This window comes from Gymnoscopelus microlampas (genome assembly GCF_963454915.1).
Source record: "Gymnoscopelus microlampas genome assembly, chromosome: 4".
Classification (NCBI taxonomy): Eukaryota; Metazoa; Chordata; class Actinopteri; order Myctophiformes; family Myctophidae; genus Gymnoscopelus; species Gymnoscopelus microlampas.
In genome coordinates this window covers 12,040,917-12,060,805 of record NC_139941.1, presented here as the reverse complement: position 1 = coordinate 12,060,805, position 19,889 = coordinate 12,040,917, and the positions used below count along the sequence as shown (strand labels likewise).

Sequence of the window (19,889 nt, the reverse complement as noted above, 5' to 3'; positions counted from 1 at the left end):
ATTCATAACATATCAAAAGTCTACCAAAGTCTGACCACTAGAAATGACTCAAAAGACTCCTTAATTTATTATTCATCATAGACAAATCATTTTGGTGATCCAATTAGCACATATCAATTATATAATAGTTAAGTCATTATAAGCATATTTATTCATATTTATGGGTGGCAGTGGCTCAGGGGTAGAGTGGCTCACTGTGGCTGGATGGTAACCACAAGGTTGCCAGTTCAAACCCGGTTTCACTGAACCTCTACAGTATATTGCTCCTGATGTGCTGGTTGGTGCATTGCATGGTTTCCGCCGCCATCGGTGTGTGAATGGGTGAATTGATGCACAATCTATGTAAAGTGCCTTTGATAAAGGCGCTATATAAATGCACCATTTACCATTTATGTTCAAATCTAAAAAAGTCCAATGTAATTGGACATTTCTCCTTTTTCCACAAGACAAAATGTCCAGTATCAGTGATTTATTTTCAGTTATTATTAACAATTTGTTAAAGCCTTCAGGATATCTCATTTGACACCAATAAGGAATTAATTCATTATTTCTGGGACTTACTATGAAATGCAAATACAACAAGACCGGGAGACCTGGTTCTGCCAGACCCAGAATAAATTCCCTTTTATGCCCATGTATGGACGAAAGGGGGACAGACTTTTACGCCCATGTATGGACGAAAGGGGGACAGACCTTGTTATGCCCATGTAAGGACGAAAGGGACCGAGTTATGCCCATGTATGGACGAAAGGGGGACGGACAAAGCCTCATGTAGGCCGACCCCCTGGGTCTGGCAACAAAAACTGGGAAACCACGTGATAGATTATGAACGTTTGGGACAACGTTCATAATCCAAGAAATAGGTGACTAGTATCATAAACAATTAAAATGAATGCGATTCAACTTCCCTAGGCTCTACTAGGCCTAGGGAACCAGCTTAAAGTTGGGGTGCCTGCAACCTTATACAGGGATTTTAATTCTGACCTCAATAGCTTCGACTACAGTACATACCTGGACAAGGAAAGTGGTGCTGTGAGGATATTATTTTTTGATTTTCGAAGCGCCTTTAACACCATACAGCCCCCCCCCCCCCCCCCCCCCCCTTCTGAAAGACAAACTGAACAGCATGCATGTTGGCCCACACCTTGGCCCTCATTTATCAACGCGGTGCAGCCCAAATAATGGGCGTACGGCGAGATCACCGCACCTTTCGGCATTTATCAATATATCCTGACGTGGGCTTTATCCTACGGTAGGCTGAAATCTCACGTCTGGTCGAGACCAGTTGTTGACGTTGGCTGCACCCGTTTATTCCATCCTAGACCTGCGGAGCAAGCATTGTTTGACTGAGAGGCATCTGGACACATAATCCACTCATAAATGTATATATCTACACTAATAAATAATCGCTGTGAAAATATATCATTTTATAAACTAATTTAAACAAACTTCTTTAACAGTCATTCGGTTAAGCTTGCAGATCTGTATGGCTGCATTGGCTATTTGAAAATAGCAGATCTACAAGCTCACAACAGGTCGCATCGCAACGCGTTGTGAGCTTGTAGATCTGCTATTTTCAGCGCAGCAGCGCTTCTACGAGAGAATTGGCTAGGGTCCAATGTCAAGTTAATACGTGCAATAAAGTGATATATCTCAATAACCATACATCTTTAGAATCCGCCTTTTGGATATGTTGTACAACTCGCTAAGGCGCACACGTGGATGTCTTGTTCGTCACGGTACGACACTCCTAAGTTGACCTTCTATACTTTTGGAAGGCTCATAGAGTCTTAAACCTTAAGACCATACCAAAGGACAAAGTCAAAAAAAAAAAGTGCCGTAACGGGACAAACAAGACATCCATGCGTGCGTCTCAGCCAGTTCTACAACATATCCAAAAAGTGGACCCTAAGTCCTTATCGTATTCGAGATATTGAGCAAGATAGCGAAGCCGTAACCATAGCCAATTAAAGGATAATTAAATCATGATTTGATATCAGGGTTTGATCATCTCGACTTTTGGCATTATTTTACGTGTAGATTTAGGAAAAAAATATATCGGGGAAATCACGGGCCTGGAACACCCTAAAACCAACCAGGAAGTGGCCTTTTGAGGCACTTCCTGTTTTCCGAGAAAAATAAAACGTAAATATTTGGAATCAGTGTCATCATATTTGTCTAAAACCAGAGTCTCGAAGAAAAATATAATTTCTAAAATTTTAGCAAGAGTTGACCTTTGCAGTCTTTTCGCTGAACTTTGAGCTTTATCAGTGTCAAAAAAAATCAGGGCTGGTGCCAAAATATCCGGCTTACTCTCAATATGGATGGAGAGAAGTTTTAGATTTTTAAAAAATATCTGGAGCGATTAGTTCCAGATTTTGTGCTAACTTTTGTGACAAAAGTCAACGTCCAATCTTTTTGGTGAGCTTTTGTATTTCCCAAGGTCCTAGAAAATCGAGACCTATTCCATTCAATTCAGCGTCCTTTTCTGAGTCAGAAAAAGTGTTTTTAAATTTAAAAATAAAATATTTTTAAAAAATGTGAGAAAAGATAAACTTTGAACTATTTCAAAAATCTATAACTTCCCTATTAAACAATACTAGACTATTGTGTAACCTACCATTCGACTCAAAAAGATCTAAATAAGAGGGTGGAAGGGTCAAAATAAAATAATAATAATAATAATATGTTTGTGAAAAAAGCTTCCAAGTTTATGAAATTTAACGCTTGTTTAAACCACTTTATAAGGGTCATACAAAATCGAGACCTAGCCTATTCGATTCAGCGTCCTCTTTTGAGTCTGAAAACATGTTTTTTAATTTAAAAAAAATATTTTTGAAAAATGTGAGAAAAGCTTAACTTTGAACTATTTCAAAAATCTATAACTTCTTATTGCAGCTATTTTCTTTTTTTTCTTCGACCATTTTTTTAATATAGTTTGTTGATTACTTTTGATGCAGTATTTTTTTTTTTTTTAGGTATTAAAAGGGTTACTTAAATTGTCACTTCACTGTCACTGCCACCTACAGATCCCCCCCCCAATCAGGTGGGGATCCCGACCCACAGGTTGAGAACCTGACCAGACCTACAGTGCGACATTACGTCATTACGTCACGCAGCTGTTCAAGGCGGAGCTTATCAGTTTTGAACCGACCGGTCGGGTTCAGCCAGAGAAACTAACCGTCGGCTAAGAGAACATTTATTTACAAACCAGTTGCTTCCGTGCTTCTACTCTACTAGATAACAGGTAAGATGAATTACTTTATGGAATTAAAGTGTGTTATCCAACTTGTTAGTATCGTAAACGTCGTGCATTTGTCGTGTATTAGCTATGGATCACACGACGCTCGTCCATCACGAGCGTCACGGCCGAACTTCAACCAGTTTTTTGCACTTTCTCCATTTACAACCTGTACATCTGCATAAACGTTCAGATTTTAAATATAAAGTGCTCAATCTATGGTCACGGATGTTACAAGTCTACTCGGGCACTCGGCAATACCCGTATCGTCTGTATTGTTCAATAAAAAGCATTTTAATTCGATCGATGGCCATTTTCTCCGTATTTCTGTACGCTTTCAACTACTTGACCCTATCGGTTGGGAGGAGTACTGCACTCTGTTACATTATAACTCTATGACAAAATGGCCACCGATCGGATTAAAATGCTTTTTTTTTTAACAATCCGGAATATACGGGTACTTACACCGACCCGAAGTGGATTGTAACATCCGTGGCCATGGGGTAAGCACTTTATATTTGAAATCTGAACGTTAATGTAGATGTAGGGCATTACATGGAGAACGTGCAAACACCAGGTTGAAGTTTCGTCATGACTGTCATAATACAGGGGGTTATACAGACTCACGCATGCCCAAACATCACTGATCTACAAGCTCACAGCGACGCATTGTGAGCTTTCAAATCAGTTTTTTTGGGGCGTGCAACACAGTCTTAGACATGGCATTAGCATATTAATTTCCATGTGGTGCATGATGTCATTGTTTATTTCAGGTATAAATCAGACCACATCAGTGAGAGCTAATGTTGGCCTCATTTGTTTTGACTGTAATTCATTATTATTATTATTATTATTATTATTATTATTATTATTATTATTATTATTATTATTATTATTACCCCTATGAATTTTGTTTTGAACCTACAGTACAAAGTAAAATCATTTAATTTAGGGAAAGAGAGTACAAATGTACCAATGGAATGAATGGATCCTTAAGACCAGGGGTCTTCAACGTTTTCAGGCCATGGACCCCCTAGCTGAGAGAGAGATGAGGCAGGGACCCCCTCTATATTGTATAAAATTGTGTTTCAGATTCAACTTTTTTTGTTTACTTGGTCTGCTCTTTTTCCCTCTTTGCCAAAAATAGCTGATCTACAAGCTTGCAGCGTGAGGCATTGTGAGCTTGTAGATCTGCTATTTTTGGCTAAAGTTCTCCTCACAAAAGGGATGCTAAGGTTCAATTGGTTAAGGTAAAATAAATAATCATATCACACAAAGATTTGGCGGACCCCCTGTAGTAATTCTGAGGACCCCCTAGGGGTCCCGGACCCCCTGTTGAAGACCCCTGCTTAAGACAGTTAAATTAACATATAATCATATCACACAAAGATTTGGTGGACCCCCTGTAGTAATTCTAGGCCTGTCAAAAAAAATCGATTCATGAATAAATCGCGATTCTTAATGCCACGATTTTAAAAATCGAATCAAAATATTAAAATCGATTTTTATTTTTTAATTTTTAATTTTTTATAAGTTAGTACTTTTTTCACTGGCACTTTGTCTGAAATCAATGTCAGAAAGACTGACTGACATGATCTGGCTGCATTGAAGTGTATGATTCAACTTTTCATGGTTTATATTATATTTAAATGTTCTAGTATAATTAAAGCAAAGTGATTTGGGGTAGAAAATCGCAATAAATCGCAGAATCGAATCGAATATCAATTAATCGCAGAATCGCAATTTTAATCGAATCGGCACCCTAGGAATCGATTTTGAATCGAATCTTGAGGTACTGTAGGTGAATCGTGACACCCCTAAGTAATTCTGACCCCTTGTAGTTATTCTGAGGACCCCCTAGGGGTCCCGGACCCCCTGTTGAAGACCCCTGCTTAAGACAGTTAAATTAACACTGAGTTTAGTCTGCACACTTTTTACTGTTTTTTTCTAATCTGTTTTAAAGCTTTGCAAATACGGAGACTATATGGAGGTCATGTTTTAGTTTAACAGTCTATTGTTATGTGGAAAGCAACAGACAAACACTGTTAACATGCAAACCATATATGTCAAATTATCTTTAGGTGAAGTTCTCACAGCTACACAATGGATGCTGAGCATTGAGGTCGGTCGTTGTGGCTCCACAGATCAACTTCCTGGCTGGAATGGCAGTTTTCCAGTTATTACAACTTTGGTGTACCAGGAGGAGCACGCCTGTTACACACTGGAATTCATTCAAAGGTAACTTTCTGCTTGAAGTAGAACCATCATGTGTAACTCAAAAGATGTGCTCTCTTGTAGAACAGCTCTGAGTGCACCTTTTCCATATGTGTTTTGTGATTTCAGATGTTTCGTTGGGATCAACCCATTGGCGCAATTTGGCGGTGGCACCAAACAACAAAGCTGCTCAGCCAGAAAAGTGGGTTTGTCCTCCTGTCTCCTCCCTCCTGAAGCAATTGATGGACTTCGATTGGCTTTGAGTGTAAGTTATGTGCAAAACATTTGGACCATTCTCTTCCCCACTATATGAATGACATTGTCATGGTCATATTTTAGTAGAGTTTTATTACTTAATTAGTTTTTTTTAGATCTCTATCTCAGGCTCTGATTTTAGGAGTTGTTCAGAAGTAAAGAAGTGGTCAGAACACTGTCTTAAGTTACATTTTATTTATCTATTTGTAAGAACGTTTCGATTAGCTGACCTTCATTAGGTAGTTAAGCAAATAAATCTCAAGTAATTGAATATGGTGTGCAGGACCACTTATTTTCTTCTCTACGTTGGCTGTCATCTCCTGTGTAACTGCATGTCCTTTGTAAGTAGGTGTGCAAAAGGACTTTACCTATTAGGTGTTGTTCAGAAAAGGGAAAGTCAACTAATGTAAGAAGAAAGGATCACAGGGCAGTTTCTGGATTGCCCCTCACCTCCCCAGACCTGCCATCTTCTAACTGTCCACACACCTTTCCTCATCACCTGTCTCACATGACAACTGTCCCCAATTCTCAGCCCTGTAGATACCTGACCTTCTCTGCTTGTCTTCCCACCTACACCTCATAATCAGCTTTCAATACTTATATTGTTCTATTTTGTGCCCTTCCAGATTGTCATGTCACTGATTTCCAACCATGAGTTCCTCACCCCGGTGGATGCCTGCTGGTTTAGACATCCTGCCTGAATGGACTTTTGACATCTCCTTAACGGACTTGTTTGCCGTGTGAGTTTTATGCCTCAAGAGTTTTGGTTCCACGCCCTTTTTCTCTTTTTTTGTTTTGGTTTATTTTCAGATATTTTTTTCTAATGTTAGATTTCATGTCTCTCCAGCCTTCTGCTCAATGGTCTGCACCACAGCTAGCAAGCCCTAAGGCCATCACACCAGTCCATACCCAGGGCTTCTGTCCACAGATTCCTGACACGGTACAATGTTCTTTTCAATACTATGTAAGGTCTTTACTTAACCCATTTAGACCTGGGAACGATTCTACAAATGTCTTATAAATCCTGACAGTTTTCTGAAAAAACACAGTTTCTATGTCAGTCATTCTCAAACATTTTTATGTCAAGGACCCCCAAGATTATATGTAATTGGCCGCCGACCACCATCTGAAAATATGTTGTTCCAGGGACCCCCCTGAAGCAAAGATTTCAGTTAAAAACGCTCTGAAAAAATATATCCAAAGATTTGCACTACATTTTCAAGTTTTTTCAAAAAGTGCCGGGCTATGAGATTGTAGATCTGCTATTTTTCAATAGCTAAAGTATAACATAATGCTTAAAACACCAAAAGGAGTCCCGTACAAAATGGGTTAAAGATAAAAATGTCGTAAGTGTTGGTTAGTTAATCTACAATTGGCTGTAGATTTTCAATTTGACAGACTACAAACTACCGCTAATGTTATTTTGCTATGTCTCCAGCTTTATGATCCGTTTTCAAGTGGGGCTAGCCCTTGGGCCACACCGGTCTTTCCCCAGGCCCTCTGCCCAGCTCTTGACACGGTAAAATGTTTTCAATACATTTAATGTCTACATTTAAGTTGTGACTTTGTAACATTTCAGATATACTGTAAGTGTTGGTTCACTAGTAGTAAGAGACCACACCTTCTGCTCAAATTTAACAGTATCGCAGGGCAAAGCTGTGGATGAGAAGGTTTGTTGGGGAGGAGGGGGGAATTCATTTGAGTCAACTGATCTCGGGTGTATTTATACTGTGGTGAATGTTATGTGATGAACACAACACTCCATTGAACACAACTTCATTTAGTAAATGTATTTGTACTGATCTTTGACAGACTACAAACTAATGTCATTTTTCTGTCTCTCAGCCTTACGACCCATTTAACTATGGTCTACAGCCATGCCCTCCGGCCTCTACACAGGCCTGTCGACCTGTTGAAGAGGTATGTTTTCTTTAGATTGAATTTATTTGTGACTTGTATTACATTCCACATTGCTTTTGATTGGTCTATCTAAAATCCACAATGCATTGCATAAAGGCATAGCTATTTTTTAAAGATCTTTGACAGACTACAAACTAAGGTTACTTTTCTATGTCTCTGCAACCTTGTGATACCTTTTACCCCGATCTACAGCCATACCCTCCAGCCTCTTCTACACAGGCCTGCCGACCTGTTGATGAGGTATGTCTTTCTTAACCCATTTAGACCTACAAGCTCGGAGCACAGCACTCGGTGCTGCGCTATGAGCTTGTATAGTAGCCTATAGTTTTGATGATTTTTGACCAAGTACAATTAAGGGCCTTTTCTCTTTTCTGCACAGCCGTATGCAGCTACATATATGGACTTGGATCAGTGGAACCAAGAAACACCCAGTGTACTGCAACCTCCATCTCCGTCCAGTGATGCTCCAGTAGAAGGTGTGGTTCCTCAGCTAAGTGTCAGCAGACTTGGCACTGTTGTCCTTCAAATTCAGGATTCATAGATGAGTTTTGCATTCTACTTTTTTTTTTTTGTACTTTTCTTTACAGTTTTTGACGTGCTTTCAATCTTTCCAGGTCAACCAAATCCATCGGACCAGAGCATACCAGAGGGTCAAGGGTGGCAGCCTTGCGACTCTTGTCGGTTTGAGGTGGAGAAGCTCCAGCTCCAGTTGAGGAGGATAACCACTGTGCTCTCCAGTATCAGTAAGTTTTATTGCCTGTAATGTTGCAGTTTTCAGTTGTCTGCTAATGTCTTTGTCTCACTTGAAACTTTACTTTATCCTGTACCTCTTTTGTGAGTTCTCTGACATGACTGGAAAACTTTGGTATCCCAAAATATCCCTACATTTTCTGTTTACTGAAGAGCAGGGGAGATCGACCCCTGCTACTGAACAAATACTCATCAATGACTGCTATCAGAATATACTGTAGAGCTATATAGAACAGTACTCAATCTTATTGTTTTACAAATACACTCAGTAGACTCAGATTTTTTTGTCTTTGTTCTAGGCTCTGAGCAACTAGACGCACTGAAGGGCTTTATCACCCTGGTGACCTAGAGTCTGGAGTGTCCAGTCTCGGGCAGCAGGAGCTATATCCAGGTATGGATGTTTACGTTTGCCATACATTTCACACTGAACCTGACGTTCTTGGTAGCGAGTGATCCGTGTTGTGAGCTGCAACTAGATAGTGAAGTTTTCAGAAGGTCACAGTTGTCTGTTTTCATGGTGCACTGAGCGCAGAAAGGGGTCAATGTAGCTGAGCCTTACAAGTGCAAAACTGATGTCTTAAAATGCAGTTGGTTAATTGCTCGCTCTCTATTCACAGGCTGTGGACAGTTGATTTCCTCTGTGCAGCTGGCAGCCATACACCAGCGTGCCAGGAAGGACTGCAAGAGGCTATTCCACGCGTTGTTCGAGGTGTTCTTCACCCATGAGGAGTGCCGCAATGCCGTCATATGCGGAAAGCATGGTGTCATCCCAGAGGGGAAGTAAGTATTTGTCACACCACTAGTTCCTCAGAGTAGTGTTATAGATGGCCAGTCAGTGGAGTTGGTAACCACTTATAGATATCTTGGGACCATAATCGACAATCGTCTGAAATTCGATTCCAATACTGAAATTGTTTGCAAGAAAGGCCAGCAGTGCCTTTTCTGTTTAAGGAAGTTAGCCAGGTTTCAGGTAAACAAATCAATGATATAGAGCCTTCATTGAATCTGTCATATACTTTGCTGCTATTTGCTGGTATGATAATCTAGGTATTAGACAGAAAAATGCCCTTAAAGGAGAATTCCATACTAAAAGGCTTTCTTACCTTTCTTTGTAGTTGTTAAGTACACACCAAAGAGGTCCAGGTGTTATTTTGTGCAAAAGCTCCTTATTGGCCTTATTTCCCCTACCATGAGCCCTAAATGAATTGCATTGAATGGGGCTATGGGGTGTTGTGCTAATTCGCTTATTTCTTTTGTTCAAAATTATTATTATTTTTGTATATATCCTCTTTCCATAATGTAAATAATATCCCAAGCGGCACACTTTACTACTTATTTCGATGGAAATAAGCGAATTAGCACAACACCCCATAGCCCCATTCAATTCCCATTCCATTCAATGCAATTCATTGAGGGCCTACGGTAGGGGAAATAGGCAATAAGGAGTTTTTGCACAAAATAAACACCTGGACCTCTTTGGTGGGGACGTAATAACTACAAAGAAAGGTAAGAAAGCATTCTAGCATGGAATTCTCCTTTTAAGGGGGCTAAAAAGATTGTTGGGGGTATCTTGTGACAATATACACATGTCTGTCTTACTGTATTGTGTTTTAGGGCGTTTATTATCTGCTGTGAAAGGCCCAGCTTGGGACATATAAATATACTTGATCCTTGACAAATCTTGGTTTTGTAAATTATATTCTCAATTTATGATGTCACCAATACATTATCATTGGGCAATTTGGCTGCCTTTGTGCAGTAAAAAAAATGCATGTTCCAACATGTTGCGCTGGTGGGACGTACAGTACACTCTGAACCAGGTTGGCCTCGTCTGTGGCTATGCTGTGCTCAGTCTGTAGAGTCATATAGTCTTTAAAATGTATATATTTAACCGGGGGAAACCCATGTTGACTGACTTGTGTCATGTCATCTTCTCTGTCTGCAGACTACGTCTTGCGGTGTTCCTCTCTGGCATCATGGACCAATGGTTTCAGTGAAGAGGGCTTGAAGAAAGCCATGGCCAACAAGTGCCGAAGCCGTGCTGCAAAGGACTATGTACTCCCCAGTGTTTTTGGCAGCAGATTTTAGTTTTAGTCATTAGTCTCTTGAATAGTTTTCACTTAGTTTAGTCACCTGGAATGTTTTAGTGTTAGTCTAGTTTTAGTCAACTAAATGTCATAAGATTTTAGTCGACTAAATCTACAGTTGATTTAGTCGACTAAAAATGTATTTTGTCGGGCCTTGATGCCGTCGTAATGACTGTTTTTACACTTGCTGAAAATAGCCAATCTACAAGCTCACAACACGTTGCACTGCGACACGTGAGCTTGTAGATCTGCAATTTTCAGCATGCAACTAATTGTAAGATGACATATACTAGATCGCTTGTCCACTAGTCCCTTCCTAACATTTTAGTCTAGTTATTTGTTGACGAAATTGTCAGTATATTTAGTCATCATAGCTTTTATTTAGTTTCCATTTAGTTTGTCAGTGGAAAAAGGTAGAACATTTTTCGTCTTAGTTTTAGTCTCCCCACTCCCAGTATACCTAAGTTTCAACTTTTATGTAAATTGATGCCAATACATTTTTGTTTTTGTACATATAAATATATGTTAAAGCTGCCTGCTGTTTGTGGATACTTCAATAAATGTGTTTTTGCCACAATTAATGCTGTTTTTTAAATATTTATTAGCATGTTCACTCATTTATACCTCAATGAGAAATGGGAAATTAAATCTCAATTATTGCTAATGTATGTCTCAATGAGAAGCTAAAGAGACTTAACAAAGCCAATAGGGAGATCTCACCTATGCCTCATTTATCACTCAAATACAGCTCTTAATGTATCTCGCCTATGTCTCATGTATCTCTCAAATACAGCTTTTAATGTATCTCGCCCATGTCTCATTTATCTCCCAAATACAGCTCTTATTGTATCTTGTCTATTCCTCATCTATCTCTCAAATACAGCTCTAATGTATATACCGCTGTCTCCCCCTATGTCTCGCTTACGGATCCTAGTATTCAAGTTAGGAGCCATAAAATCCATAGGTGATCTTTAAGTGATCTTCAAATGAGAAATAAAAGCTGGTTGCTCAAGAGAAGCATCTGAGATTAAAATGAGAAGCAGATTTTTCCTCTGGGTCGTGTTCATTTAATTCAGAGATTATACCAAATGTTACGAATGGATAAATGAACACTGAGGATTACTGCATACGTTTTTATGTGTTTTATTTAACCTTCAGCCTTGGCCATGAAAACTATCAGACAGGTATTAGAAGATGAAACACAATAAAAGCACAAAGCAAAACACAAAATACATGAAATACATCCATCTATTAAATGTGTGAAATGTGTGTGTGTGTGTGTGTGTGTGTGTGTGTGTGTGTGTGTGTGTGTGTGTGTGTGTGTGTGTGTCTGTCTGTCTGTCTGTCTGTCTGTCTGTCTGTCTGTCTGTCTGTCTGTCTGTCTGTCTGTCTGTCTGTCTGTCTGTCTGTCTGTCTGTCTGTCTGTCTCACGTTGAACCGGAGCGCCGCATGACTGATCGATTTCAAACCTGGCGAGTGTATCGCCGAGGACCAGATGGGGTGTGTTGTTGTGTCACGTGGGAATTGGGTCGGTCCGGCGGTCGTCCAGAACCCAAAACCACATTTCTCTGTATCCGTCTGTCCGGATAAATACAGTACATTTAACGGAACATTCCAGAGTCTGTGTGTGTGTGTGTGTGTGTGTGTGTGTGTGTGTGTGTGTGTGTGTGTGTGTGTGTGTGTGTGTGTGTGTGTGTGTGTGTGTGTGTGTGTGTGTGTGTGTGTGTGTGTGTGTGTGTGTGTGTGCGCATGTCTGCATGTCTGCATGTGTGTGTTCCTCAACCTGTCCATATTTGGGAACAAAAATGTCCCCCAAATGTGGCCAGTCAGGAAATGCTGTCAAATTGGGGACAGAATTAGCATCCCCAAATTGTTTTATACTGAATGTCATAGGGTTATAGGGTTGGGGTGGGGGGTCACCCAAGACCACCAGCTCAGCGGCCTGTGGTTTGAGTGTCCACTTCCCGACCGGGTCATACTAAAGACTATAAAAATGGTAACCCTAACCATGCCTGCTTGGCACTCAGCATCAAGGGTTGGATTGGGGGCAACATAAAGGTCTTTCTATCTACAGTATCTATGTCCATGGGGGGTCTGCTTGTACATCAAGCTGCCTCGCGCTACGGAAAAAGGAGATAAGTTCCTGACCTAACCTAGGGGTCACATGGTCCGGGAACCACTGGTTCCCAAGGCTACTTTTAGGGTTTGGGGGTTAGGGTCAGTGCATGGGGATTTACACATACATACAGTATAGAATGAATTGTCATTGCATTTTCCAGAGTTTGCTCAGTAAACATGTGGGTATACATGAGATAGTGTCGTACAGGTGTGTGTGTGTGTGTGTGTGTGTGTGTGTGTGTGTGTGTGTGTGTGTGTGTGTGTGTGTGTGTGTGTGTGTGTGTGTGTGTGTGTGTGTGTGTGTGTGTGTGTGTGTGTGTGTGTGTGTGTGTGTGTGTGTGTGTCTGGCTGGCTGGGTTAAATGTTGTTGACAGGAACAGTGTGTTCACTTCATTGGGAGCATGTAGGGTAGCACAGCTGGACAAACAAACAACCTCGTCCTATAAAACCCTCTGTTTAATTGAACTCTGAGAGAGTACAAATGTAACCACTGTAAGGGCCACAGTAAAGGGTCCATTTCGGTCCATTTGTAAGGGTCCATTTGTACGCCGTCTGAGTTACAAATTAACACACATTACACAGCTGTACATGCATACATACATACTGTACACACATACATACATACTTCACAGATGTCTCTTTCTTTCTCTCTCTCTCTCTCTCTCTCTCTCTCTCTCTCTCTCTCTCTCTCTCTCTCTCTCTCTCTCTCTCTCATATGCTTCATTGGTCACAAATATGTTACATAATAACAACATTGTAGACATAATCTAAACTCTCAAACTGACCAACAACAATCCTGACATTCAAACAAACCACATGATTCTGAACTTATGTCATAATAAATCGATGCAATTGAAAACGTGCTGTAGAGCAAACAGAACATCTCGTCTATCTCGCTGTCTCTCTTTCTCTCCCTCTTCTCTCCGTCTCCTCTCTTTCTCTCTCTTTATCTTTCTCCCACTTTTTCTTCCTCTCTTATCTGTCAGTTTTTTTGTCTCCGTTTCTGTAAAGAGAGGTCTTCATGTCTCTCTTTCTCTCTCCTCTCCTCATGTCTGACCTCTCTCTCTCTGCCTCTTTTGCTCTCGTCCTCAAGAAGCACAACTCTCACATGTAGATGTTTGCAGCAGCACCCCCCTCCCCCCCCCCCCCCCCCCCGTACGTAGCGTGCACGCACACGCACGCACGCACGCACGCACGCACGCACGCACGCACGCACGCACGCACGCACGCACACGCATGCGCACGCACATACACAGCAAAGCAGCAGCAGCAGTCTCATGACCGTAGTCTCTTATGCCTGTTACTTCATATCCTGTTTTTCAGCTCTGGTTCCCACTGTACAGAACATCATGACACTGTGTTTGACCCGACCTGATGCTGCTGTGCTAGGGTCTCCAACAAGATATAATGTCCCTACCTGCTGAGAGAGAGGGGGGGGGGGGTGAATTAGGGGGCAGAGGGAGAGAGAGAGAGGGTGGGTGAGAGAGAGACCACTGCATTCAGAACGGTCTGTGACAAATATCCAACAAATATCATACAACAGCATTCCCAACACTTTTTTCTTGTTGAAAATACATGATTTCTGTAGTAAGTATAGCAGATCAGTGGTTCTCAACCTTTCCTGGGTCAGTGTCCACTTGAAGATATCTCAAAAGCGTTCACCCAGTGGTTATAGATGGGTGGGCTGCAAGCTTGTGCATCTGCTATTTTTTAACATTTTTGAAAAAAAACTTGAAAGTGTTTGAAAATTTGGAATCATTTTGATACTTTTTTTTTTACATAAACCTTCTCTTCTGGGGGTCGTCCCTGGCCTAAGACATTTACCAGACAGGGGTCCGCGGGCGCAAATACACATCAATTTGGGGGTCCTTCACTTGAAAAGGTTTGAGAACCACTGCTGTATTAACCGATTCAATCCGGGAACGCATCTGTGTCATTTTAAGATAAAAAAAAAAGCAGATATACAAGCTCATAGCGCGACACCGAGTGCCGTGCTTGTAGATCTGCTATTTTTGAAAAATCTTGAAAATGTGTGCAAATCTTTGAATATATATATTTTTAAAGCGAAAATCTGTAACTCAAATATTTGCTTCTGGGGGGGTCCCTGGAACTAAATATTTTGATATGGGGGTCGGCGGCCAAATACATACTATTTTGGGGGTCCTTAACATGAAAAGGTTTTTCAGAAAACTAATGGGTTAAGCCTATGAGGGACCTGCTTGAGTGAACGTGTCCCCGCCAGGACGCTGCCTTGTTCGTCACAACAACAACAACAAGCATCACAGCGTTCTCTGCTGTCATTAACATCAGGGTGAAAGATCTCTTTCATCCTTAATGATCGCTAGTTCGTTTAGTTTCACCCCCTCCCCTCGGGGGACAGTGTCCTCGCTGTCGTCATCTGTCATGCCGTTCCATGCTGTCATCGAGGTCTGAATGATTAGCTTGTCAACGTGGGGTCCGCGGACCCCCAGGGGTCCTTGAGGGGGTTCCAGGGGGACATCAGTTAATTGATTGATAGTTATAGGAACCGAATGGACCCTCACGGGTCTGTTACAGCTCAGGCTGTGAGTGAATTACAGCCTGAGAGTGTTGTTAGCTCTCAGAAATAAATGAAAGCTGGAGGATTTTACAGTGTGGAGTGGGGTCCCATGCAGAGATAATAATCTTATCAAATAAGGGTCTGTGGCCTTGAAATGAAAAAGGACCCGTAAGGGTTCGTTTGGTTCCATTTGTACACTCTCGGTTATATTAAGAATAAAGATTTTACAGTGTAGATCAAGAAGATTTTTTTTTATCAAATGGGGGTCCGTGGCCTGTATATGAAACTGAGGGTCCTTGAAATGAAAAAGGTTGAGAATCACCGATATAGACTGATGGAGAGAGATATCTCACTTATCGGCTAATTCCCATCGGCGTCGCCACAGCGGATCATCAGTTTCCATCTGGTTCTGTTTTTCTGCGTCTTCCTCTGTGACTCCAGCCACCTGCATGTACTCTCTCACCGCATTCCATAATCCTCCTCTTTTTGGCCTTCCTCTTCTCCTCTTTACCTGGCAGTTCCATCTTCGACATCCTTCTCCCTCATCCCTCCTTTTCACATGCCCCCCAAAACCATCTCAACCTCGCCTCTCTCGCTTTGTCACATCACAGGTTTACAGGTGGATATCAGTGGGTGAAATGTGTGTTTTTTTTTGTGCAAGCTCCATCACTTTGTTGTTTTAAGCCACTAATTAAGACCTGAGGCGATTCTTAAAAATGTTTTCTAAATCCTAACAGTTTTTTTAAAAAAATCAAAAAAAAAGTTTTTCAAGATTTTTCAAAAATAGCAGATCTACAAGCTCATAGCGCGGCACTCGGTGCCGCGCTATGAGCTTGTAGATCTGCTATTTTTGAATAGCCCAAAGAAATCTAAAGTGACACAGATGCGTTACAGGTCTTAATGGGTTGTGTCATTTTAAGATTTCTTTGGCTATTCAAAAAATAGCAGATCTAAGCTCATAGCTCGGCACCAAGTGCCGCGCTATGAAACTCAAGTCTTTGCTTCTGGGGGGGGGGTAAAAAATCATTTTGGGGGTCCTTGACATGAAAACGTTTGAGAACCTTTAGTGTGAAGCATGGAGGTCCCTTTTCATCCACATGTGACAGCACACAGCGGGGCTCATTAACAGGCCTCTCCCCCCATCCACATGCACACCACATCACAAGGTTTGAACGTTTGTCCCGTTTGGGTTTGATGTTTTGATGGAATGTTGAACGGTTTCATCTCAAGGACCCTGAAATTGATGCGTATTTGGCCATGGACCCCCATCTGAAAATAAATTGTGCCATGGGGACTCCCTTAAGAGAAGATTTGTGTTGTTACAGGGATGGAGGGGGGATGTCTGTCTATCATGTAGCCCTAGTTTTTATTTATTTAACTATTACAGTATACAATTACAATTTTGTCATTGTAATTGTATATTGAGTTAAAAAAAAACATAATAATTCATACAGTTATGCAATGATAAGAATTCATTTTATTGTCATAAATGTGCTGTTTACAATTCTAACGTATTCAATCAATCAATCAATCAATCAATCAATCAATCAATCAATCAATCAAAGTCACATCACAGGTCTATTTGACACAATGTTTATATCTGAGACCTAAATCTACACAGTAAAATGCTCAGTGTGCATTTAACCCTGAGACTGAACGTAAGGGTCCATTTGGTTCCATTTATGCTCAGATTTACAGATGCTTAATGGTCCATTCCTAACTATCAATCATTTAGCTGGGGACCCCCTGGAAGGAACGCCCTGGAGGACCCTTGGGGGACTAGCCCTCTTTTCTCAGTCTATGGTCAGTAACATTAGTCCACGCAAAGGACCAAATACAATGTAATACCATGTCCAGCCCTGTGAGAACAGATCTGCCCATGCATCATAACAGGTCTTATATAAAGCACATTCTCGGGTCAATTGAAAACAGCAGGTTTTTAATTATTTTTTCCCACGTGGTTCTGATCAAGCCACGCTCTGAGCATCTAGACCACCGGTTCTCAAATGGAGGTCCAGGGTCCCCCTTATAGGTCTGTAACTCAGAGAGCGCACAAATGGAACCAGATGGACCCTTATGGTCCGTAACTCAGAGAGCGCACAAATGAAACCTAATGGGCCCTTATGTTCCGTAACTCAGAAAGCATACAAATGGAACCAAATGGGCCCTTATGGGTCTGTAAACTCATGGAGTGAACAAATGGAACCAAAATGGATCCTTACAGGTCCATTTGGGTCCAGTTGCATATCAAACTGGGGGTCCTTGAGATGAAAAAGGGCTGAGAGCAGGTGTTCTAGACTCCGGACACTCATGGCCATGCAGGGACCCCCAGCGGTCCTTGATGTGTTTCAATGGAGTCCTCTGGTAAATGATTGATAGTTAGGTAACCAAATAGACACTCTGTAACTCTGAGAGGGTACACATCGGGGTCCATTTGTTTCCCATTGGTACACTCTCAGACTTACATGAACAACAATTGCGGGGTCAAATTGGGGTCCTTGAAATGAAAAAAATAGATTGAGAGCCAGCGATCTAGAGTGGACGACTGATTGACATTAGCTGGGTGAGATGGGGGGGGGGGGGGTCGGGGGGGGTGGCTGGATAGAGGGGCGGGGGTGGGGGCGGGGGGGGGGGGGTGGGTCTTCATCTTGTGTGGTCTCTTACGTATCGGTTTACGTTCATGTGCCAGACAGCCACTCAGCCACTCGTCCGTGCTGAGAAAACACTCTGAGAGGCACACATACCTCCACCACCAAAGGGAGGTTGCCCCGGAGATGGAGGCGGAGACCATGACGTCCCGGGCTGAGAATTCCCGGGATTCCAAAAAGGAAAGGAAAGGAAAGGGGTGGGGTGGGGAGGGGCCGTGGATGTAACCACTATAGATTTTGATGGCACGATTTATAGGCTGAGAAATAATCACGATTTCACTATTGTCCTGATTATATTGTTGCTGTCGGCAGAAATATCTCTATATTTTTACTTTTTGTGTTTTTTTGTAAATGAATGCCCTACTTGATCATGCTACAGCGTCACACAAAAGCATCAAAAGTAGCAGATCTACAAGCTTTGAGCTTGTCGATTTGCTAATTTTGCCACTTTTGAATTTAAATCCTGAAAAGTAACAGTTTTGGACATGTGAGGTCAGAGACGATATAGTGTTATTATTACCACTATGGATGTATGAAACCCCAGGATTGTAAATTTGAGGTTTTATTATATTTCCCCATAACATTTCTGTGTTGGCTTTTCTTTTAAAGGAGGAGTTCACCCTAAAAATTACTTATTTTCTATCAATTGCACACCCTATGAAGCCTTGAATCCATGGATTCTTTGTTTGTTTTTTCTCGCATTCCTAAGCTAATAATTTCATTCCCGTCTCCTACCGGCTAATGTATCCGGTAGGAGACACAAAGTAGATTATTTGTGTCTCCTACCGGAAATACACACGGTCATCAAATTATTGTCTGAATGCCACAAAAACAAAAATAAATCGATGAAATCAAGGCTTCATGGGGTGTGTACTTGATAGAAAATAAGTCATTTTTGGGGTGAACTCCACCTTTAACAGGTGCTGCCTTTCAAAACACAAATATTGCAGCTAAATATGACCAAAAAAGCTACATCTATAACCATAGGCTACAGGAGCTCTGTCTGCAATGCTCTTCAAACTATATTACAAAATTACAAGATTCAGTGTTACATTTCTTGTAGACCTGAGTAGAGAGGTTTTCAGTTATATTGAGCCTCTACGGTTAAATCATTAATTTAATGACGTTTGAAATCATGGTTAATAGTCAAACCGGTTAATAGTTACAAGGTGGAGTGGGGGGAGGTAGACGTGATGAGATCTGGGACAGGGGGGGACGGGGGGTCTTCAAGGGGTGAGCTGGGAGATTGTGACAATAGAAGACCTTGGAATGATTTACTGAAGCCAGATACCTTTAGTGGAGACCCAGACAAGATGGCATCTAGGGGACACCCCCACAATGAGTGGAACGGAGTCCCCGTGTCTCACAAGCAGTTCGATTTGCAGGGAGGGGTCGTAGGGAATCCATGCCTCTGCTTTCGATAACCCCCCCGCCCCCTTCTGTTTTATCCCTGCTTCTGGTCACACTGAATTAAATGCATGCATTTCCTTTTGGGTCATTGATTTGATATGTATATTTTATAATATCACAATTTAACAATTTTAGTTAAAGTTAATTAAAAATGTTCGCATTAAAACAATATATAGATTTGCACACATTTTCACGATTTTTCAAAAATAGCAGATCTACAAGCTCATAGCGCGACACTCGGTGCCACGCTATGAGCTTGTATATCTGCTATTTTTGAATAGCAAAAGTGTAAAATAATGCTTTTTAGCTCAAATTAAAAAGTTACACAGATGCGTTCCAGGTCTTAATGGGTTAATACAAAAATATATAACTACATTAACCCTGTCATCCTTATTTTGGTCAAACTTTCACAATTTTATACAATTTTGTCAAAATAATGTCACAATTGGTCAAAATAAATAAATAATAATATGTCAATTAAAAAAAAGTGGAAATAGCCAATCTGCAAGCTCACAAATCAATGCAATGTGTTGTAAGCTTGTAGATCTGCTATTTTGTCAAACGAACAAAGTACAGTATAATATAAGGTTAAAGCGGCACTAATATTTAACTTTTTTTTATGATTAAAATGTTATTTTGTCCAATCTGTATGTTAGAGTATGTTAATTAAGCAATATTACACGAGAGGGTGTGCTTTACCGTCATTA

The 19,889-nt window shown here is 41.1% G+C and overlaps 1 long non-coding RNA gene across 1 annotated transcript; it reads left to right on the top strand.

The window, feature by feature from the left end:
- The first annotated feature begins 3,153 nt into the window (after nucleotides 1-3,153).
- LOC311043836 lies at nucleotides 3,154-7,539 on the top strand. Its single transcript, XR_014600654.1, has 6 exons — nucleotides 3,154-3,247; nucleotides 5,323-5,479; nucleotides 5,585-5,720; nucleotides 6,337-6,450; nucleotides 6,558-6,650; nucleotides 7,149-7,539. It is a non-coding gene; the product is annotated as an uncharacterized lncRNA (long non-coding RNA).
- Nucleotides 7,540-19,889: the final 12,350 nt, after the last annotated feature.